The 25123-nt window shown below is 42.7% G+C and overlaps 1 protein-coding gene across 1 annotated transcript in view; it reads left to right on the forward strand.

The window, feature by feature from the left end:
* The window catches only part of MRPS28 (mitochondrial ribosomal protein S28), a 1287728-nt gene that overhangs the window by 379102 nt on the left and 883503 nt on the right, over nt 1-25123 (forward strand). The gene's annotated exons all lie outside the window — the stretch shown is intronic.

Below are 25123 nucleotides of genomic sequence, written 5' to 3' on the forward strand. Positions count from 1 at the left end.
CCACGCATGCACATACATCTGCACACACACACACACACACACACACACACACACACACACACACACACACACACACACACACACACACACACACACACACACACACACACACACACACACACATCACAACCATGCAAGCAACAGCAGAGTGGTGCAGCAGAAGAATGCTGGGCCCATAACCCAAATGTCAATGGATCTGAACCATCCCTTACTATGCAAAGGGATAAAAACTTAACACGAGTCAGGTTTTATTGCTTCCAGACTACTTTGCCACTAAATAAGGCTATCTTATAGTGCCACTGTGGCCTTTATCCTGACCCTTATATGTGGAGTTTAAGCCCCTTACAGTCGACAAACACACACGTATACTACCTAACTGGGCTAATGTGCCAGAACACTATTTCCATTTGTTCCACTCACATAGTGGCTCCATTCCAAACTGTTATGATCTAGTTTGTTTGATACTGCCTTAGGATGACAAGGGTGATGCATTTTTCTCCCTTTTGTTTTCAAACTGTCTTAGCAGCCAGGTAACCTTAGGTAAGGTGAAATATAGCTGTTCATTTTTGCAGCTATGTACAATTTATGTAGTAATGTTAAGTTGTCTATCTCGCCTTCATTCTTGCTGGATGGGTTCGGAGCCGATCCTCTGCTCCGACTCGGCCAATACTAAAGCTGGAGAGCTAATTCCACCGGCTCGAGGCTCCCCTATATCCCACAATGCTAGGTGGTAACTACTCAGATCTCATTTGCTGCTTAGCTGACTAGGTGCTTTTTCTACCGGCTCTGACAGGTTAGGAGAGTTATTTTCTAAAATAATCCTTTTAGACCTATTTTTCTCCCCCTTAGTATAAAATTTAGTTTTAATAGTGTCCTTGAGTTAATCGGGTCCCCCTTAGTATTTATTTGACCCTTTTATTCCCCTTTTACAAGTTAGGCCTTAGGCCTCTTCCCCTTCCTGGTGTTTCTGTGTGACTGGTTTTATATTTTTGTTCTAAGGTGTGCTTGTATGTTTTTTTATTAAACACTAATCTTACAATGTCTAAAGATTCAAAGGTCTATGGCTTCAAGAAGTGTGATTCGTGCTGTCAGAAAATGTCTCTGACAGACGATCACACTTCTTGTGTGTATTGCCTGGGACCTTTGCACCTGCAGGACTCATGTGCTGTGTGTCATGGTTTCAGCCCTAGAGTCCTGCAGGAACGCAAAAATAAATTAATTTTGCGTGGCTTATTAAAGGATGAAGGCCCCCCGACCCAGTCCGTCTTGGGGAAGCCTTCTAAGACTTCCATTCGGCTCCGGCTTCAGAGCTGTCCTCTGGAAGCATCAAAACTGCTTCGACATCGGCTCCAGCTGGAGCCGATGTTTCTAACCTCATACTATTACCTCGGCTCCGGCCGGAGCCGAGGTTGATAAGACTCAGTTGGCTCTGATACTTTTATCGGAGCAACCTTTAAGAAAAAGATCTAGGTCTCCCTCCATCGGCTCCGTTCACTCGGTGCCAGGGTCCCCTCTTCTTTCGGAGCGGAGCCAAAGATTGCATTCCTCACGGTCTTCCAGGCTATCTGACCATGATTTGCAAAGGGTAGTGAGTAGACTTCTCAAGTCTGAGGAGCTGGCCCAAATGCTTCATAGCCCGACTCATCAGTCAGTGGCTATTTCTGTCCCTCAATGGGTTCATCCTCCGACTCCTTTGAGCTTGGAGCCGGGGCCCATCGGAGCCATGACTGTCGGTGCGTCGGATCCGATACCTTCCCTTTCGGCTCCGTCATCTGCTCCGATCTCCTCTTTGGAGGGATCTCGGCACAGAGCTTCCCTCGTTGGCTCCGAGGGGGCGAGTGGCATCGGACCCTTGTCCGACCCCGCTCTCCCTCTCGGTGCTTTGGCGCTGGTGAGTTCGGCTCTGACATCAGCCTTGGAGCCTTCCCTGTCGGTGCCGGGGGTGGGGTCCTGGTCTCTTCGGAGCGGGGACCTCCGGCCTTGCCCGATAGGGGGTGCCTTCGAGGTCATGCGGAGTGTGCTAGAACAAGAGTCTGCCCCTCCATCATCAGTGCCTGCGGTGATTTCTTCCCACACCCTTGCTTTAGACCGCAGAAAGCCAACTCCTCAAGTTTCCCCATTGGGAATTTCCTCCTCTTCCGAGGCCTCTCCTGACCCGATAGGAGAACCCCCTAGGAAGAGGCAGTGCAAGAGGAAGCACATGGACTCCCCTGAGTCTATCACCTCTGACACTGACTTAGAAGAATCTGAAGGTTCCCCTTGATCCCCCTCTGAGCATGTCTCCTTTGCTGACATCCTTGAGATCCTGAAACAGAGGGGGAACTGGCCAGCCCTTAACCCTTCAGAGGATGAGTCAGTGTACCTTGAGGCGTTCGGCTCTCGCCCTTCTACCTCCTGGGTGTCCCCTCCTTTTGACCCCCTTATGGAAGTGGTGACAAGGAAGGCCTGGACTGCTCCTGATTCAGTGGAACCCACCCCGAGGAGGCCGTCTAAATTTATTACTGCCCCTAGAGATAAAGATTTTTTATCTAAAGGCATCTCCGTCTATGCCATGGTGGTGGCCGCAGCCACTAAGAAGGAGTTAGCCGATCCTTCGGTACCTGTCCATCCTCCTAATAAGGAATCTAGGACCATGGACAGGTACGGTAAGCGGATGTTTTCATCAGCGACCTTTTCAATGCGGTCGCTGAACTATTTATGTCATTTCACTCGTCTCCAGAGAGATTTTACTCAAGGATATGAGTGAAGAGGTAAAGTATCCAACAGCTGAGGGGTTCCAAGACAGAATAAACTCCCAGTTGGCAACCCTGAACTCCATCGTTAACTCCTCCATGTGGCTTATCTAATATTCTGCGGATGGGGCGAGTAGAGCCGCAGGCACAGGCGTTGCCCTACAGCGTCACGCCTGGATGCAGCTCTGCAACTTTGCGGACCCTTTCAAGGCGTCCTTCACCAATTCCCCCTGTGATGGATCATTCTTGTTTGGTCCTCAGGTGAAAGATACATTGACTAGGTGCGAGGTGGAAGGTAAGACTCTCTCTGCCGTGGGAGTCTGTTTTTCTACCCCTTCTAGGCCTTATCCCAAAGGTCAGAGGGGAGGAAAGATGTGGTTCCGCAAACAAACCCAGGGAGTCTCATCTAACGCACAAGGTCGATTCCCCTCTAGAGGCAGAAGGGGGAATAATAATAGACGCCGCCCTAGAGGCAGAGGAGGTCCGCAAAACCAGGGTAGCAGAGAAACTTTCTCTGATAAACCCTTTCTGCATCCCTGAGGTGCTGCCCGGCTGTCCACCTTCGGAGGCAGTCGGGGGAAGATTATCTCTGTACCCAAAAGCCTGGCTTTCCCTTACACAAGACAAATGGGTACAGTCGATCATATCCGAGGGTTACAAAATTCCCTTTATTCACATTCCATCCCAACCCAAAGAATCCCTTCCAGACATTCCACCCAGTCTAAGGGAACAAGCAGCACTAGAAATTTCAAAGCTGCTATCAAAAAGAGCTATCCAATCAGTCCCAGCAGACCAACAAGGATCCGGAATCTACTCCAAATTCTTTTTCGTACCAAAAAAAACAGGGGACTGGAGACCCATACTGGATCTCAGCAACTTAAACAAGTATGTCAGAAAAACAAAATTCAGGATGGTCACGCTACAGTCCATTCTACCCTTCTTGGGTCAGGACAATTGGATGTGCTCGATAGATCTTCAGGACGCGTACTACCATATAAAGATGAACAGACGCTCCAGGAGATTTCTCCGCTTCAGGCTGGGAGCCAGTCACTGTCAATTCAGAGCCCTGCCCTTTGGTCTCACTACAGCCCCCAAGTGTTTACCAAATGCATGGCAGTGGTTGCTGCTCACTTGAGACATCAAGGATTCCAGGTGTTTCCATATTTAGATGACTGGCTCCTTGCCACCACCAGACATCAGCTACTTCTATTCAGAGACTTCACTATCCAAACTTGCCAAGCTCTAGGCATTTCAATAAATTTCGAAAAATCTGCCTTGTCAATCTATTACCTTTATAAGTGCCACATTAAACACACTCAATCTTTCAGCCAGACTCACAGAGCAGAGAGTGTCAGACATTCGCAAACAAGTTTACCTAGTCAAAGCCAGACTAGTTTTGAAGGTATTAGGATTCATGGCAGCAGCTATCCCCCTTCTCCCCTTAGCTCGCTTCCACATGAGGATCCTCCAATGGATGCTGTTTACTCAGTGGTCCTTCCAACAGCTCCCGATGTCCCACACCATATTGTTGACTCAATCATGCAAGAATCAACTGTCTTGGTGGATCACATCACCTCAGCTTCTCCAAGGAAGACCCTTCACTCCCCCCCCCCCCCAGTCGCCACGTTGACAACAGACGCCTCCCTGATCGGGTGGGGGGGGGTGGGCATTATCAGGGCAGGACAGTCCACGGCACGTGGCAACCTTTCGAGTGCCACTTGCACATAAATGTCTTGGAGATGAGAGCAGTGCTTTTAGCGTTGCAAGCCCTTCACGACTCTCTTCCCACAGGGACTATTGCAATTCAGACGGACAACATGTCCGTAGTGTGGTACATCAACAAACAAGGCGGAACCAGATCATACCCCTTATGTCGAGAGGCACTCAGACTTTGGCAATGGGCGATCTCTTCTCAGCGTTTTCTGGTAGCAACGCACATTCCCGGGAAATCCAATGTGATTGCAGACAAGTTGAGCAGGGCAATTCTCATGCCCCACGAGTGGTCTCTGAAGAAGTCAGTACTGGGAGAAGTGTTCCAACGATGGGGCCAGCCTTGCTGCGATCTTTTTGCTACTCCCCAAAACAGCAAGTGTCATGACTTCTTCACTCTCTTCCCATTACCAGGCCATCCCACCAGAGACGCTCTAGTCCAAGATTGGCCCCGGGGACTTCTGTATGCCTTTCCCCCCTTTCCACTGATAACTCAACTAATTCAGAAAGCCATCGCCTTGAGAGTGACAATGATCCTCATTGCCCCTTACTGGCCTCAACAGATATGGTTTCCGTTCCTTCATCGTTACCTTTTGGAGCAGCCTTGGCATCTGGACACACTGCCAGATCTGTTGACCCACCAATCGGGCCAGCTGCACCAGTCTCTTCATTCTCTCAACCTCACAGCATGGTTTCTCCGGTTCCGACCCTAGCCAGGCTTCCCTTAATATCTCACTCGATCCGAGATATCTTGATAGCCTCTCATAAATCTTCTACCAGGAAGATTTATAATAGCAAATGGAAACGCTTCTCCTTTTGGGCAACATCAAAAAATATAGATCCCTTCACTGCACCTATCCAGTCTATTCTGGACTTTCTAGCAGAACTCTTTCATTTAGGCTCTTCTTCATCTACCATTAGAGTTTAGTTGGCTGCTATATCTAATTATCATGTAGGTGTATCGGAGTCTAGCATCATGGCTCACAAGCTCTGCAAAGCCTTTTTAAGGGGTGTTTTTCTTCTCAAACCTCCAATCAAAGATCCCCCGCCTCAATAGGACTTGAACTTGGTTCTGGCATCCTTAATCTTTCCACCTTTCGAACCAGCGGCTTCATGTTCCCTGAAGTTGCTTTCATGGAAGACACTTTTTCTAGTAGCCATAACTTCAGCGAGAAGGATATCTGAACTCCATGCTCTGTGCAGTCGCCCTCCTTACTTAGTGTTTCACAAAGATAGGGTATCCCTCCGTACTAATCCTTCCTTTTTACCTAAGGTTTCCTCTCAAACAAACCTAAACCAAACAATTGATCTTCCCGTCTTTTTCCCTAACTATTCCAACAGGTCGGAACAAAAGCTACATTTTCTGGATGTTCACCGCCAACTTAGATATTATTTAGACAGAACTAAGCAATTCAGGAAATCTGATCAGCTTTTTCTATCATATGCAGAAGGGAAATCGGGCCTTCCAGTTACTAAAGTTTCCCTTTCTAGATGGCTCACCTCTACAATTACATTCATCTATGAGATCAGGCATCAAAAACTACCTTCAAGACCTAGAGCTCATTCAACTAGGGCATTAGCTACATCCGTAGCTTTTCAGGATAGGCTGCCAATAGATTCCATTTGTGCAGCAGCCACTTGGGCTTCTCCTCATACCTTCATTTCACATTACAAATTGGACATGGTCTCCACAAACCGTGCCAACTTTGGTTCCACTGTTCTCAAGAGTCTGTTCCGATAGGCCACCCGGGATAAGGTGCTAGGGACGCGGTCCCATCCAGCAAGAATGAAGGCGAGATAGACAGCTTAACATTAAGAAGTTATGTATCTACCATAACGTTCCATGTTAGTTGTCTTCTTCTCGCCTTCTTTCTTGCGTCCCACCCTCCTTCCCCCAAGCCTGGACAGACCGATAGGAATTCATTTTGTGATCTTCCTCTGGAAGAGTTTCATTCCCACATGTTCTACCACCTCTATTTCCCCTTTTGTTAGGTCTGGGATACCTTACACTCTGGTTTTTATAGAGGTGGGTTACCCTTTTCCATACTATGGAGACTAGAATTGCTTGGTCTAGCTATCAAATGAGATCTGAGTAGTTACCGCCTAACATTGTGGGATATAGGGGAGCCTCGAGCCGGTGGAATTAGCTCTCGAGCTTTAGTATTGGCCGAGTCAGAGCCAAGGATCGGCTCCGAACCCATCCAGCAAGAAAGAAGGCGAGAAGAAGACAACTAACATGGAACGTTATGGTAGGTACATAACTTATTTTATTTTCCAAGTATCATTTGCTAATTATCCTGATACAGATATCCTAACATTGTTAAACATCTTGTTATTAATAAAGGCAGAAGTTAGAAAATGCTGTGCTCTGCTGTGCCTCAGTGGTTGTTATCTGGTTAGTTCATTTATTTATTTGTATTTGTTTTCTGGGATAGAACACTGATTTCCATGGACCTTTTGCAGAGTCAGCCCAGGAGCAGTGCCTGTGACTCTAATCACATAACAGTGCTAAGAAATTCACTACATGAATGATAACGTAGTATCCTTTCTAATTGAGCAGCCTGTCTTAAAGGCATACACACATTTTAACTTTCATTTAATTAAAAATCTATATTACTTTTGAACAACGACTCACATATTGCCAGGCTGCTGTGTATGCCTACTGTTGTAACAAAAACAAATACTTCACTTTTTAAAACGTATGTATCTTCCACAAATTGGCTTGAAAGCCAGTATAATCAACCACTAACACACCTAAGATAAATAATTCTGTGTAAAGCATGCCTTCATCATATAACAATGATCATTCGTTCCTAATAAAGTGCATCAATAATAACAGTTGCCACACACAAATTTACTTCTATTACAACTTTAAACATCACAAGATAGATATAAAAAAGATAAGTGAAGCAATCTTTATCACAATCATAAAGATAAGTGAAGCGATCGTTATCACAATCATAAAGATAAGCGAAGCGATTGTTATCACGATCTTGATTATTCATGATCTACATTAATGCTGCAGCAAGTATTAAATGTATACTTCAACAAGATGTAAAAACACATGCAGAAATACATATACACATTTAATGCAGATGAAAATGTTAATCTACATTTTTTATTATTAAATCCTAAACTTTCACAACCTTCATTGGTACGATGACTGATGCCATACGCATTCCTCAACAGACTTCAAAAGTACATGTGCAGCTATGGTCTCATTCATCGCTCAGGCCACTGATCAGTCATTATGAAAACTGAAGTAGATGACATACAACTACTATTTAACTCTAAAAACTGTATTAAACATAAGCAATAAAACATAGCAATGTAGAAATATAAAATCATTAAAATAAATGTTTATGTAAAAACAGGATCCCCAACTGTATATTGGACATTCCTATAAATAACATTACACATCAAATATAAAAAAGTAAAGACTAAAAATATGAAATCATAAAAATAAATGTTTATATAAAAATAAAGTCCCTATGTGTAAAATAAATATCTGCAAAAAGAAATGCCAATGGAGCTTCTTAAACTTTATCAGACTCCCTACCAGGTATTACCCCTCTACTCTTAATGATAATATAGATAATATATGTGAGAAATATTCCTTTGCAAGTAAATGTGACCACTCCACAAGTGGCAAGGAGATAATGCTGACACACCAACCATCATGGGACCAGTATGTAGTATATTAATTCACATTCAAAAACTAAAGCCATACGGATTATTTCTTGAATAAACGTTTTGCCTTATGCGCTGGTTTTAATGGAATGGTTTCGTTATATCCATTCTCACCATCAGCATGTAACCTTATAATCCATTTCCTTTCATTTAATTTGATGTTTATAACTTCACCGAGTGTATGGCCCATGTTAACAATTTCTGTAACTAAAAATTTAAATGTATGGTGTATAGAAGTACTGTGTACATGTTTGTCAAGGACATTATTCATAGTCATAATCCCAATGTTAGAGGTCCTCCCTAACTCCATCTTTCATACGTCTATTAGTTTTTCATACATAGAAGGAGTTAACGACTGATGCAATGAGCTAAATAAATAACTGACACTGTTACAATTGTCTTCTACATCAAATTTATATTTTCTGCCTTTGACAGGGTGTATAAAAAGACCACCTGTATCTATATATTCACAATAATTACAATTACAGCATGGGTTTATATAGCTATTCTTGTTAATAGATGGCCTCTTTAAATAAAAGAATGTTATGTATCGAAGAGTTTAACTGACTTTTTATTTTTATATCTGAATGAAGGTTTATTACCTATTATTTGTTTAATTTTTTTCCATCAGTAATTAATATACCCCAATTTTTATGTATTATCTGAGTAATTTTGTTAACTTCTTGGGTATAGAATAAAGTACATCTAATCTGGTTATGATATTAATACATGTATCCTGTTCCTCCACCTTATTCTTACATGAGGAACAATAAGGTCTGGCTTTAGTTTGTCTTAACGGAACCAGTTCTTTTATTCTCCCCTTCACTTGTGTTTCATCACACCCTCTTTGTATAAAATTATCACTTAGATGATTCAATTCATCATAAAACTTGTTCTCATCAGCATTAAGCCTGGAGGCTCTAATACCTTGACCTTTCATTATATTGTGAAATATATGTGTAGGATGCATACTCTTTCTATGTAATAGGGTATTATGTTGGTATAATTTGAGGTACATTTCTGTAGATATTTTACCACCAGGAGTCTTAATAATGCTGGCATCCAAGAATTCTATGCCTGTATAAGACCTTTTGATATCAAATTTAAAGTAACTATTCGTTGCCTGTATATATGTCCTTTGGTGTGCCCATCCATGTAAAAAAATATTTATCATCTACAAATGATGATAAAACAGAATATAGGGAATATATTGTTCTGATTAAAACAGATATTGCTCTTTCCATATCCCCATCACCATGCTGGCAGGATGTGCCCATAGCCACACCATTGAGTTGGAGATGGTAATTCTGTTGAAACACAAATGTATTATAAAGTAACACTGTCTTGATAAACTCCAAGATCAAATTTATCATCTTATGATCATAGACACTGTGTGCCATAACATATGGATGGACTGTTTTAACCCCATCCTCATTAAGTATTAAAATCATGAACTGAAATGAAATGCCAAAAAAATAAGTCATTACTGTATCCCTTTGGGAAGTCATCTACCCCAAGGAACTGCCACACTAACAATGCACCCCTACGAGTTGACCCAGTTGTGTGGGATTTGGGAACTTGTGTAGACAATGACCTAACTTTTGACCAACATGTGTCTATTGTTCTAAGAAAGTCCTTTCCTCCAGGTGCTCCGGTTTCCTTCCACAATTCAAAGACAAGCATCTGGAGCATTTCTCCACAGGCCTCCACTTAAAATTGGCTTTGTTCCTAGTCGGACTTTCCCGGTAAGTAAATGTTAAAATAAGTAAAAATAAGTAGTAGATATAATATTACAAAGTGTAAACAAGCTCTAAAGAAAGCTGTACAAAAATAATGGAATTTATTAAAGTAGACTAGCAAAAAGTAGTACTGCAATCCATTTGGATAAAATAGGTGAGCTTGCTTAAAGATCATGATGCACTGTATGTTAGTGGGCCACAGTAAACTGGTTGTGCTGATACTGGCATGTTCCATATTTTTGTACTGTACTTAGAACAGTAGTTTATAATGTAAGAAACTATGTTAGTCTTTTTATTACCTGTCCTAACCTAACACTTGATTTTTGAATGATTCACTGGTTCATTGATTACTGGACGACTGTTTTTTTTGACAATACTAATGTTGCCACTCCTGTGCAGTTATTTTCTGTCTGGTGGCTGAACAGAGGGTGAACATTGGCCTTTTTCTGGGGATGCAGTTATGTCAGAGTTTTTGATTGATTGTATTACTTTCCATAAGGCTTTTGTATATTCACAACACCTTGCTCCTCTGGTTATCTGCTGATGTGCCACACTTCTTGGCAGCTGCTTGATATTCAAAAAAACAGGGAAGAAACCACGATACAGCACGAATAACCAACACTTATAATAAAGTCGAATTAAGCGCTTTTCGTTTATTGCAGTGAAGCCTTTATGTACTTGGTTTAATGTTAAGTGATTTCCTATTATTAGGTTATTTTTATATTTATACATGTTTCAGTATATAAGTTTTTATTATTTATATTTTGTTAGTGTAGCGGTGCAATGTTATTATTATTATTATTTTTTAGTTTTAGTTTTTGTAGTACACAGGTATATGTGCTTCTAAATCTGTACTGCTTGAAATGAGTGATTTCACTTTAAGCACTTAATTGGATAATTGACTAATTGAATAATTTTCAACAGTTGTATTTAAACTCTGTTTATGGGCTGTAGTTTTTATCTGAAGAAGTTTTTTTCACTGCAATAAACGAAAAGTGCTTAATTCGACTTTATTATAAGTGTTGGTTATTCGTGCTGTATCGTGGTTTCTTCCCTGTTTATTTGGATTTACAGTTTGTGGTTTGCCTGTCTTTATTACCAGCTGCTTGATATTGTCAGCATGCTGGCATCATTTTTTTGTCTCCAGCTACACTTCAGCTGTCTAATCTCCAGCTCAGATGCTTTCTGAAAACTATTAATTCCTTCATCCCCCTGCCCATCTTCCAAGGGTGAGAGTCCGGAAGCCCATATGTTCCTACTGGAAGCAAGAGTTGAGCATTCAGTCATGCTATCATCCATGACTGGTCAAGGATTATTTTCCTAATGCTTGCCTATGCTGTCTTGCCTTGGCTGTTACTTTCTGTAGGAGTGTTTTTGCAGTAGTACACGTACATGTTTACATGCCAGACATCCCTGGCTTTCTGGTGCTGTGCATAGTCTAGAGAAACATAGCTGTCATGGTTTTCTTCACAGACCAGCTACAGCCCCTCCCCCTCATGTTGGATGAACCATCACCTGCCAGAATACTCCCTCCTCTATGGTTGCTGTTCCAGTGCATGAACCACAAATCAAACTCAAGTCCACCAGAGCAAAGCTGCAACTTCGTCCCTGCAATCCACATGGGCTTTTTACTGTAACTGGTAATTTGCTACTGTGTTCTGATATGGTTTTTATTTTAATAGTATTGTTTCTTAGATGCTGTTTCATTAGATAATGACGCTGTCCAAGGATTCTCAATCAGTGTTACTGCCTGCTTTTTGTCTATTGTTTTTGTCCCTGGCCCTGGTTTACATTTTTTTAATTTCACTAGGCATTTTTCATGCATTATATTAGCAAATGCAACAATAATTTTCATTCTGTTTGACCATTGTGTTCCTTCCAAATTACATGAAGTATGCAGTAATTTTGTGATTGGCTGCATGTGTCCCCCCACCCACCAAATGCCTTACAAGAATGCATTTAGGGTTATTACCCTTCTGACATTGTCTTGATTTAGGCTGAGAAAGCTCTGAAAGGTCATTTCAGAAATAGCGTCTTTAATGTTTGAATGTTTGCTTTTAATTGCTGATTCAGGTACAGCAGTGATCCAAGAGGGCCAATTTCTGTCATCATACAGGAGCATACTCTCAATCACAGAAACACATTAATACAGATCTAAAGTTATAAGTGTTGAGTAGAAGTTTGTCAGATTTTACAGAGTTAAAGTAAATTTTTATTATAAGGGCCAGAGCAATGCCACATAAGTACATAATAAACTAGACCTAGTCCAGAATGTAAGTGTTCTTATTTTGCTTTATGGCAGCATACGTTTCCTCTGTTTAATCTCCCTTGGATGACATTTGGTTTAATATTTCTTCCATTATAGTTTTTTTTTTGTGAATGTTACTAAGTATCTCAATATCACTTAGTTACTGAATGCTTAATTTTATTAGCTGAATGTTACCACATCTTATCAGTTTTCTGCGTATTGTGGGTAACTGATATTCTGAGACCTGTTTGAGTACCAGAATTGCAAGACTGAATTACTAAAAACGTTGACTTACTACTTTTTCTTTGAATATTCCTTGAGGTATGATGATCTTGGAGTTGATATACAAGTTTGAGGGGAAGTGATTCTAGGGCTTGCACCTACAAATCTGGGAATTAGATTAGAGAGCCATATCTTATCTTACAGATGGAAATGTGTTTGGATCAGCGTTTCTGTTTCTCAATTTTCATGTGGCTTTGGACAGCATTTATTACTGTAGTGATGCCATCCAAGCAAACACTCTTCCCTTTCTGTTCTTCTAAACTTCATACTGACATTTTTCACAATTGTCAGTGGTATTATATTTTGAAGTGATATATGACACAGTTCAGAGGCAAACTGCTGTTGACCCCATTCTCAGGTGGTCTTATTTCTATTTTGGCTACCAGATGTCACATTGAGGTGAATCTGACACCTTTATTTCTTATTTTGGAGCTGTGCAAAGTACTTTGGGCTCTGGATAAGTGTTTCAGACAGGTTTTGAAGACCCGATCTCTGCTGGTTCCTCTTAGTGTGCAATATTGTACTACTAAATTTGTCTAAAGTCTGTCTAAAATAAGTGTGGGATTATCTCTAACTTGGTTTAAAATGTTCCATCTACATTTTTCACAAGGATCTGGGCAGATTCTGGTTTTGGCTTATACCTGGTGGCTGTTGTGCTTTCTTGGTTCTTATTGATTTAGCACCTGAGTAGTTACAGGATGGCGCTGTGTGGTGGTGATATGTTTCGATTACCTCAGTGAATGACTCTCCTGCATATATTCAGGGTACAAGAGTAAGATGTGGGTTCCTCCTTGTGTGTACTGTCCTTTCCATTGTATGAGAAGATTCTTCCAGAAGTCTGCAGCCTTCCTCTTTGACTCTATTTTGGGATCCCCAAACTGGTTGGTTTTCAATGAATTCAGCATGTGGGTTGATGAAATTTCCTTATTGCTTGCATGTGAATTCCTTTTGTAGTGTGAAGGGATTTGGCTTTGCTCAGGTAGTTGCATCCCATTATTTAGGATATACCTCAGACTTGGCTTTCCAACTTGGTATAAAGATCACTGAGTTGATGGGCGAGCTTGTTTCTTGGTTTGACTACCTCCTAAGTCATTTCAGTTGCTCTACAGTCATTTTCAGATTCTGATCTTGAACTCACGAAATGCAGGAATTTCAGTGATGTAAAAAGTTGATAAGTATATTCCTTTATTCTGGTGGTTACTTTTGGACTCCGTTACCAGCATTCTTCATGGGCTTTTCATAGACTATAAAAGGGCTGTGAGATCTGTACTTGATTTACTGACCCTAAGTCATATACCCTGTTCACCTAGTCCTACTAAGCCTTGGTTTGCGGACAGTCTTTGTGAACTTAGGAGAGCATGATGAAGGCTCAAGTGTGAATTTTGGCGAACTGGCCATGTAGATATTGACTTTTTAGGCTTCAGTGGGCGTTATACCATTTATGAAGCAGCGATCTGTCATAAAAAGGCAGAGTTTCTATCAATGGAGGTCTTCTGCATTTAGTCACCCTATCATAATCTTCCAGGTGGTTGACAGATTATTGCCTGGCTTGTCTAACTATTCAGCTAACACAGAGAATCACAGTGGTACACTGTGTTCAGTAACCAAAGTCCAAAATCCAAAGTATACAAAAAGAACACAGTTGTGTAAAATCACCAGATTTATTTTCAAAGCTTTTGGGTTTGCCCTTCCTCAGTGCAATAATAAGACCATTTCAGTTAAATAGTAAAAAACAATCATATGACACAGCCAACCAATAAAAAACATTCCAATTAACAAATAATACACACTCAGTTAATGCAGCTTATGCTGCTTCTTGATTAAAATGGGCTTCAAACTTACTGCACTATTAATCCCTGGATAAAGATCTGCTTGTAGTTTTATTATCGAGGAATACTCTGTTTTCCAGCATGTTGTTAATATCACCCCCTCTCATACTTTGCTGTATGGTCTTTATTACCCTAAATTTAAAGTTGTGATCACTAGCATTGTTATTTATATGTTTCGCCAGTGCGTTAGTAGATACATTCCTTCTAATTTCTGATTTATGCTCTATAATACGGTCTTTTAATTTTCTACCACTTTTACCAACATAAAACGAGGGGCATTTAGTGCAAGTGGCTAAATAAACTATGCAAGTTGTATTGCAGTTAGCATAACAATCAAACTTATAAGGAAATCTAGTAACTGGATGGATAAATTCAGTATTTGATGTCGCATCTTCACAACAGCTCTAGTTGTAACATGGAGTTGTGCCTTTCTTAGTAGTTCTAACAGCAACATTATTGTCATTAGGCTTAAAATCTTTATAACATAATTTCTGTTTAAGGCTTCTTTCATTTCTATATGCAAAATACGGCCTTTCAGTTATAATGTTTCTAAGCTTAGGCATTGATAACAAAATATTCCAATTCTTTCATATTATACTCTCTATCCATTTAGATCTAGTGTTGTAAGTTGTAACATATCTCAGTTTTCGATTTCCAGCATTAGTATTATTCATTGTCTGCCTTTTTTCACTAAAGAGTGGAGCTGTCGTATCCGATCTCTCTTTTAAGACACTCTCTGTTATAACATTTATACTCTCCAAATCATAGCCCCTATCAGAAATTTCTTGTTTAATATCTTCCATTTGTTCTAAACATTTGTCCACATCAGTGTTTAACCTATTAACACTACAGAACTGGCTTTTCACCATACCTTTAAACGTATGGGGGGCATGCATACTATATCTATGTGTATACCTGTTAACATGAACTGATTTCCTGTGTACAGATGTTTATAATTCTCCATTCACCATAAATAAATATCTAAAAATACAATATTAGTATCTGATGCATTCATTTTAAAACGTAAAAATTCTGTTGTTCCTTCCAAATATTCAATAAAATCCATTAAACTTTCTGTAGTACTTTTCCATAAAAGGAAACAATTTCTACAAATCTTTTGTAAAATAATAAGTTAGGATCATAAAATTAATTTCCTTTGTAAACATATTTAGTCTCCCATTGATTTAGTACAAGGTTTGCATAAACATTGGCCATGGGAGTACCCATGGCCACCCCATAAGTCTGTAAATAAGGTCTATCATTAAAAATAAAAATGTTTTTTTTTTTTTTGTAAGAATAACATCTATTATTTCACAAACTGTGGCTATTTTCCTTGCCATCACATTCGTATTGCTATTCAAGAAATCACAAATACTTTCTAACCCATAATAATTCGGTATAACCATAAATAACGAGTTAATGTCCAATGTTGCCATAATAAATCTCTCATTTTTATTATTATTAGTCCAATTAAACAGTTGTATCAAAAAATCACTGGAGTCTTTTATTAGACTTTTACATCCATCCATATACTTACTCAAAAATTCTTGCATATATATTGATAAGGGCTCCGTGATCCAACCCCTTCCTGAGACTATTAGTCTCATTGGGGGGAGTCTGTCATAGATTTATGTATTTTTGGTGGCCCATATATAGCAGGCAACATTGGGCATTTAATAGTGAAGTACATGAATTCTTCTAGAGATATGTCACCTTGTATTTGTAGATCATAGATAAACATGTTTATACTAGAAATGCACTTTTTTATCTCACTAAAATCCATTACTTTAAAAGTATTTTCATCATTCAAAAATTGTTCCATCAAACTCACATAGTGTGTTCTGTCAAACAACACAATAGCGCTACTCTTGTCAGCTTGCTTAATTTAGTTTTTCAAGAGCTTCAATCTCTTCTTTATTTAAATTGTAATATTTATATTCATTTTTGCCATTAAACAAGCCCCTTAATTCAATTTCACACAACTCTTCAAAAGCAGAAAAGATAGGTCAGATATATCTAATATATATATATATATATATATATATATATATATATATATATATATAGGCTAACTATTCAGACAGCCTTCTCATCTGAAGAATATGAGCTGGCATCTTGATTTTGTTTTTCATCTAGTCTTGCATCCCTGAGGTAAGTATTGCACATGATAAGGTCAGATGGTGATGTCAGAGTTCCCCATGATTGTGTACTTTCACAGTGCATGAGGTTTCTGCTCCCTAATTATCAAGTATTGAGAAAGTTTTGGGTCCCTGCAGGTTTTGAGCCTTGCCCAACTGTCTTGGTTTTGACCTGTGTGAATGGGCTGAGACCATCTTTTTTCTATCAGGACTAGGTTCAGAATTCGGCTAAAAACTCAACTGTGTATGTATGTCCTCAACAATCAAATGGCCTTCTGAGTAAACATGACCACAAGAAGACATTTAACAGGAAGGCACAGAGCCTAGCATGTACTGCAATTTGCAGGAACTTGTGGTGAAGAAGAAAGGCTCCTTTCATGGTAATGATACTGTCTGTAGATTGTGATGTGTGTGGTATGTACATTGTACAGGCAGTTAAGTTGGATGGCTCTCTGTGTGCCTGATAGCAGAGGTAGAAGTCCAGAGTGTTGAGATGGTAAAATAACATTTCTCTACTGATGTCTCCTCAGCATTTAGCATGGTTAAACATGTTGTCCTGTCCTCCATGAGTTTGTCTGTTACTCCTCCAGAAGGACATTGAGGATTATGTCTGCATTTATTCTCTACTTTCCAGTGTTCCAGAGGGCTCCATATTGGGGATATTGCTGTAGTCAGTGTGTATGCACAGTGCTGCAAGGTTTTATTCGAAAAACGGATGTCATGTAGTCTTATCTCTCCTACATTCTTCACCTGTGGGTTCGGAGCCGAATATCGGCTCTGACTCGGCCTGTTTACTAGCTCGAAAGTCTTTGATTGGCTGGGCTAAGGTGGTATTCCACAATACACTGCTCCACATCCCCAGATCTTGTTTGCCGCTTGTAGAGCTCGGATGTGGTCTCGACTTGGCTGTAGCTAAGTATTGATAAAACCTTTTTTCCTGTGAAAATTTTGCTGATTGTTATTAGCCTAATAGAGCTTTTTGTTAGCTATTGTTACTGCGTTAGTGTCTGGTGAGTTGAGTGTTTTTTCTGTGTTGTGGTATCCCTAACTTCTCTCGGGCTAGGCCCGTTTCAAGTTAGAGGACCTAGACCTCCGTTGTGGTGTTTGTCTGACTGTCATTTGGTGTGTTGTCGATTTGTTAAGAGAAGAACCGTTTTAGTTAGAGGTTCTCCCCGTGGCCTGCTTTATTTGTTGTGCTTGTGTGGACTTGCAGTTTCTGTGTGAGCAGTTTCCCGCCCTTTGTCAGTAGCGGCTGCTACGGTTGTGGCCTTAGAATGTCTAAGGAGCAGAAAGAGCATAAGCCCTCAGGCTTTAAAAAGTGTATGAAGTGTTCTTATAAGATGTCCATCACAGATAGACACTCTGTCTGTGTTTACTGTCTTGGAGCCATCCACCTTCAGGAGTAGTGCAGTTTCTGCCACGCCTTTAGTCCTCGGGTGCTGCAAGAGAGGAAAAACAAATTAATCCTAAAGGGACTGCTTAAACCATCTTTTGAGGAGGATATAGGTTCTGCTCCTAGCTCCCAGTCGAAGTCTAAATCCTCGAAATCCAAGAAAAGGTCTCCAGCTCCATCTGTTGCTTCGGAGCCACCTTCCAAAATCACGATTATTGAGTCTGCTTCCTCGGCTCCACCGTTATCTGGGCCACAGGAGGTAGCTGTGTCTAGTGAGTCGGCTTCCGCTCCGATCGTACTGGAACCAATTCGGAGCCAGTCGCCAAGTTTGAGGCAGTGTTCTCCAGATAGGAGGTCTAGGTCTCGATCCATCTCCTCCTAGTCCTCTAGGCTTTCCAATTTGGATGTAGATAGGGTGGTGCAGAGGCTCCTACAGTTGCCGGTGTTGGCCAAACTTTTCTCGGCTCCTACCCAGTCGGCTCCGGAGCCGGCTCCTAAGGTTATTTCTGCTATTCCTCCTCCGAGCGCATCCTTGTCAGAGCTGATAAGCTCCGCTCCGAGAGACGTTCCTGCATCAGTTCCGATCCCCCAGCGGGGCTTATCAGGGTCTGCGTCGGCTCTGTCCACAGGGTTCGAGACTCGGGTCTCCTCGGTTGGGCCCGAGGGGGATGCCTCGGAACACCCTTTGGTTCTGAGCCTCCCTCTCGGTGCCTCGGCTGCGGGGACACCAGTCCCGGTCATGGCCTTGGAGGGAGGTCGGTCCTCCGATTCGGGAGGTCCCGCCTTCGAGGCTATGCGGAGCGTGCTGGCTAGGTCAGCTACTTCTCTCGGGTCGGTTCTACTTTCCCCCACAACACCGGCGAGAGCTTCTGATGCCCACCTATCTTTGGATAGCAAAGTGCCAGGGCCTATGGGTACCCCCACAAGCGGTCCCCTTCTTTCTGAGGGGCCCTCAGAGCCCATGCCTGAGGAACCCCCCAGAAAGAAAATGTGCAAGAGGAAGCACATAGACTCCCAGGATGAGTACCTCACTTCCGATATTGACTTTAAGGAATTGGAGGGTCCCCCAAGTCTTCCTCTGAGGATGTTTCGTTCTCCGATATACTGGAGATCCTGAAACAAAGAGGAGACTGGCCCTCCAAAACCCCCTCTGAGGAGGAGTCAGTATTCCTTAAAGCTTTTGGCGCTCAGCCCTCCGCCTCCTGGGTGTCTCCACCCTTCGACGAGCTCCTTGACCTTATTTGTCGAAGGGTTTGGGAGAGTCCTGACTCGGTGGAGCCTGTTCCTCGATGCCACAACAAATTTTTGTCCGCTCCCCAAGGAAAAGAATTTTTGACAAAGGGAGTCCCGGTAGATGCTATGGTGGTGGCGGCAGTCACCCAGAAGGACGTTGCTGAGTCTTCCTCTTCGGTCCATCCTCCTAACAAGGAGTCTAGGACTATGGACTGGTACGGGAAGCGTACCCTGTCTTCAGCTACCTTTGCCTTGCGGTCGCTGAATTATTTGTCTCATTTCACGCGGCTCCAGAGAGATCTCCTTAAGGAGTTAGGAGATACTCTAGCGGGTAACGTACCTGAGGAGGTGGCCCAGACTGTCAACGCTCAACTCTCTACCCTCAACTCCATCGCTAACTTGTCCATGCAACTTATTTCGTATGCAGCCGAGGGAGCGAGTAGGGCGGCTAGCTCACGGATGGCCCTCAGGAGGTAAGCCTGGCTACGCCTGTGTCACTTTACGGAGGCCTTTAAGTCTTCCTTCACTGATGCCCCTTTTGATGGTTCCTCCTTGTCTGGGACCAAAGTGAAAGACACCCTCACCAGGAGCGAGCAAGAGGGAAAGACCTCGTCTGCCGTAGGGGTCCATTTTTCCCTCCTGTCGAGACTTTACCCCAAGGCTCAGCGAGGGGAAAAGATGTGGTTCAAGAAATCACAAAGGTCTTTTCCTGCCGCACAAGGTCAGACCCACTCCAGAGGCAGGGGAGGGGGTTCGTATTCAGGGAGTCATCGCTCCAGAGGCAGAGGCGGCCCCCGCAATTCTGGGGACCGTGATTCCTTTCGTGGTTCCCCATACCCTCATTCCTGAGGGTGTGCCCGACTGTGCTTCTCGGGGGTCAGATTTCCCAGTATCCGGAAGCCTGGGTCAACATCACCCAGGACCGATGGGTATTGGGGATAATCACTGGAGGTTACACCATCCCATTATACTCAGCACCCCCTCCCATCAAAAGGATCCCAGACGTTCCACCCAGTCAAAGGGATCAAGCAGCATCAGAGGTTCCTCAGCTGCTGGAAAAAGGGGTCATCCAACAAGTCCCTCCAGACCAGACCGGATTAGGGACTTACTCTAGATTCTTTTTGGTGCCGAAAAGAACGGGGGACCCGAGACCCATTTTGGATCTCAGCCAACTCAATCATTATGTACGCAAGTCCAGATTCCGGATGGTCACGCTACAATCGATTCTCCCATTGTTGGGAAAAGTATGGATGTGCTCCATCGACCTGAAGGATGCTTACTACCACATCAAAATGGACAGAGCATCCAGATGTCAGCTACGCTTCTGGCTGGGAGCCAGGCATTTCCAGTTTCGAGCCCTGCCCTTTGGTCTCACCACAGACCCCAGGGTGTTCACTAAGTGCATGGCAGTGGTGACGGCTCACTTGAGATGTCAAGGATTCCAGGTGTTTCCGTACCTGGACGACTGGCTCCTCTCCACCCCCACCAAGCATCTACTTTGTCAAAACAGAGATACTACCATCAATCTATGTCACCAGTTAGGCATTACAATAAACTGGAAAAAATCTGCCTTGCTACCCTCACAGCGTGTCTCATTTATAGGAGCAGAGTTGAACACTATTCGATTGAGGGCATTCCTACCACTGGAGAGGATCATGGGGTTACAACAACAGGTTCGTACGATGATGCCTCTGAGACGCGTGAAGCCAAGGCTAGTTCTTCAATTACTGGGGACAATGGCGTCTACTATCATGATGGTCCTGTTAGCGAGGTTACATATGAGAATTCTGCAATGGCTGCTATTCGCCCAGTGGTCCTTTCAAAGACTACCACTATCCCATCCAATCTTAATCACAGGCAGATGCAAGCAGGACCTCAGTTGGTGGCTATGCACCAACAACTTAAATGTAGGAAAACCGTTTGTACCACCCAACCCGGTAGCCACAGTGACCACGGACGCCTCCCAGATAGGGTGGGGGGGCATTATCTCGGCAGGATGGTCCAAGGCATGTGGCAGGAGCATGAGATATACTTGCACATAAATGTCCTAGAGATGAGGGCACTGCTTTTTGCTTTGCAGGCACTTCAGGATGTCCTCCCTCTAGGGACTATTGCAATACACTCAGACAACATGTGGTATCTCAACAAACAAGGAGGAACCTGATCTTACCCTCTCTGCAGAGAGGCCATGAGAGTGTGGAATTGGGCAATAGCTTCCCAACTGGCCTTGGTGGCAACGCACATCCCAGGGAAAACCAGTGTGATTGCAGACAAGCTAAGTGCCCTACGAGTGGTTCGGGTGGCGGAAAACATATTCAGCAGATGGGGTCAGCCTTGCTGCGATCTGTTTGCCAGTCCCCTCAATGCGAAATGCAGCAGCTACTTCTTGCTGATCCCCCCCCACCGGGGGAGTCTCCAAGGGACGCTCTTGCGCACAACTGGCCCTCGGGCCTACTTTATGCTTTCCCTCCGTTTCCCCTTATCTCAAGGGTAATTCAGAAAGCACTATCCTTGGGAAGCAGGCTGATTCTGATCGCGCCACACTGGCCTCGTCAAGTGTCGTTCCCTTTCCTTCAACCTTACATTGTGGATACTCCTTGGACTCTGGACCCTCGTCCGGACTTCCTGACACATATGTCGGGACAGTTCCACCCCTCACTGAGGACACTTCGGCTGACTGCCTGGCTACTCCACTTCCATCCGTAGTCAGATGTCATGATTTTTCTCCAGACGTGGTCCATATTCTTTCGTCCTCCCATAAACTGTCCACTAGGAAGATCTACTCTAGTAAGTGGAAAAGGTTCTCGATTTGGGCCCAGTCCAAAGGCAGTGACCCCTACACAGCCCCCATCAATTCAGTTTTGGAATTTCTATCGGCTTTGTTCTATCAAGGGTCTGCCTCAGCCACCATCAAAGTTCAGCTGGCGGCTATTTCAAATTTTCATGTAGCTTGCGAACCTAGCTTAATGGCACACAGGCTGTGTAAAGCATTCTTTTAAGGCACTCTTCAGTTTCGTCCTCCTGTATCTCAACCTGTTATGCCCTGGGACCTCAATTTCGTTCTGCAGGCTCTCACTCCCCCACCCTTCGAACCTGCGGCCTCCTGCGACTTAAAATTTCTAACTTGGAAGTCTGCCTTTTTGATAGCTATCACCTCAGCTAGACGAGTCTCCGAAATCCAGGCCCTATCCGTCAAGCCCCCATATTTGATATTCCATAAAGATAGAGTCTCTCTGAGACCAAACCCATCCTTTCTTCCCAAGGTGGCTTCCTTATCTAATAATAATCAGTCCATTGAACTGCCAGTCTTCTTCCCCAATTTTTCCAACAAGGCAGAGTACCTGTTTCATCTGTTGGATGTTCATAGACAACTACGCTTTTATCTACATAGGACAAAAGATTGGAGAAAGTCAGACCAGCTCTTAGTTTCGTTTTTAGAGAATCGCTTGGGGTGTTTGGTTTCCAAGGTCACCATCTCTAGGTGGATAGCTGGTTGCGTCTCATTCATTTATCAGGCAGGGGGAAAGAGTCTACCCTTTCCAGTCAGAGCACATTCTACAAGAGCGGTTTCCACTTCCACAGCCTTTCAGGCTAGGCTATCGATGGATGATATTCCACAGCCTTTCAGGCTAGGCTATCGATGGATGAAATATGTGCAGCTGCGACGTGAGCTTCTCCTCACACGTTTGTCTCCCATTACAAATTGGATATGGTGTCCAGGGACAGATCATCTTTTGGCTCCACAGTGCTCAGGAGTATTTTCCATTGAGCCACCCAGGAAGGAGGTGCTAGGGACGCTGTCCCACAGGTGAAGAATGTAGGTGAGTTAGGACTACATTACATCAGTAAGTTATGTACTCATCATAACGTTAGATGTATGTAGTCCATCTCGCCTCACATTCTTCATTACCCCCCCCCCCCCCACCATCCCCACAGGCCTGGAGGATTTGGAGGATCACCATGTCCTTCTTGTATTGCTGAGTCCCTTTGGTTAATTTGTTGGACCTCTTTGTTGAGGATGTGTGTGTTTGGGTGAGGCATCCTGTACTTCTGTTGGCAGCAAACTAGATCTGGGGATGTGGAGCAGTGTATTGTGGGATACCATCTTAGCCCAGCCAATCAAAGACTTTCGAGCTAGTAAATAGGCCGAGTCGGAGCCGATATTCGGCTCCGAACCCACAGGTGAAGAATGTGAGGCGAGATGGACTACATACATCTAACGTTATGGTGAGTACATACCTTACTGTTTTATGATACCACTGTAACAAACAATGCCCATTTTTATACCTGTTCTTCCATCTGGAAGAGATGTTACTCGAGCACATTTTCAGATTATCTGAAGTTCAATCATTCATGGATTCTTGTTAATTATTTGAAGCTTAACACAGTGAAGTTTGTAGCCATGGCAAATCATGCCACCTTGAGGAACTTGAATTGCAGAGTCCTGAACCCCTGTATTATCTGCATGGAAGATTGCATGGCAGATCAGTGGTGAGGCATCCACTTCTATCACTGATATGTTAAGTGTAAATGTTGCAAACTGGCTATTTTAAAGAATTTCAGGCAATGGACATTTTTTCTACTTACTAAGAGACAACTTTTGTGTTTACTAAAAATAAAAACATTAATGATGTCTCACAACCTAAAATCTGAAGGTGTGTGTTAGATGATAAATCCAGACTGCAGTATCATTTCTGTTGGCCAGACTATTTTTTTAATCTTCCATTGCCTTTAAAGGTACTGCCCATGCAGTTAAAGTGCTTTGATTTATGCTTCTTCTCCAAGATGGTCATGCTTTTCTCCCTCCCTCTCTTAAAATGTAAGCCCACAGCTAGCCCCCTGAGACAGTCAAGATACCCAGCTAAGCTGCAAGCAACTCAGATTCAACAAGTGAGTCTGTGTTAGAAAGGCAGCCATGGCAGTGGGCTGAAGCAGTTGTATGATAGCAGTCTTAATTATTGGAGCAGGGGGTAACGATCCATGTCACTACAGAAATGACCCATCATGGGAAGTCAACAGTGAAAATACCTTTTTCATTCCATCTTCACTTGCCCACTTAGTCTACTACAAGGTCACAAGGAAGTTGCATCCTCTCCGTCACTCAATGGCTCGACAAAGTTCGATGCAGCTTTTTTGCAGACTTCCTTTCCTAAGTAGGATCTCTACATTACGGTGAAGACACTAGTTGAAAATCTGCACTCATTTTTTAGTGTGTATATTTATTTTTACATTCCAGTATGCTAAAGGTAACTGCTTCTGCTACTTGCGTGAATGTAATCCTTTTTCCCCTTTAAGAAGCTAGAGTTCAAGGTGGTGAAATACAGTACCATCTTACTGCAGGGAACATCTATTTGTTTATGATCTGCCCTTGTTCCCATCCATCCTTAGGACTATGAGTGTAACCATGCAATAACTAGAACATATACTCATTGCACATGTTCCACATGCATTAACAAATCCTGTTTTTGTCCTATTCTTAGAGCAGCACTGGAAGTGACTTTCTCTAGGAGTTGCTGCAACTTCACAGATTTCTTTCCCGATCCTTCTAATAATAGTAGACAGGCAATTTTGCATTTTTTCCTCTCTTCGCAGCAGACTGTCTGTGATCCAAGCCACTGCTCAACCCTGGGTCCCCAGCTGCTTTGATGGACACTGCTGAAAAGGTTGTCGGGCAGTAAAGCTCTCACAGGACTGAAGAGAAAGCCATTATTATAATGTTTTATTTGCCTGTTATGGAACTTTTCATAATGCTAAACTCTCACTCCTTACCACTTTCTGGCATAATAACTTGCACTATTTATCTCAGCTGTCCATAGATGCTCTTAACTCTCATATTTGTGTTATATTATTTGCAAATCAGATGTTTGTTTTTTTATCCTTTTTACAGTGACTGGTATGGAAAACAGTCAAGGTGTATCACATTTTAGATGCCCTAGTGACTCTGTGCATGGACCTTTATCTCAGTGGTTGCAGGAGTCTGAATATTGATTCAGAAGTCATCCAGTTTCCATCATTTGTGTCTTCTGCACAATCTCCAGTACATTAAAATGCAAGAGTTGTATAATAGTATTTAAGCAAGCTTGACCATGCCAGAGGAATTAGATCCCCCTCCCCAGAAATATTAATACA

This window comes from Protopterus annectens, chromosome 3.part0 (genome assembly GCF_019279795.1).
Source record: "Protopterus annectens isolate FY-2018-M chromosome 3.part0, PAN1.0, whole genome shotgun sequence".
NCBI classification, from domain to species: domain Eukaryota; kingdom Metazoa; phylum Chordata; order Ceratodontiformes; family Protopteridae; genus Protopterus; species Protopterus annectens.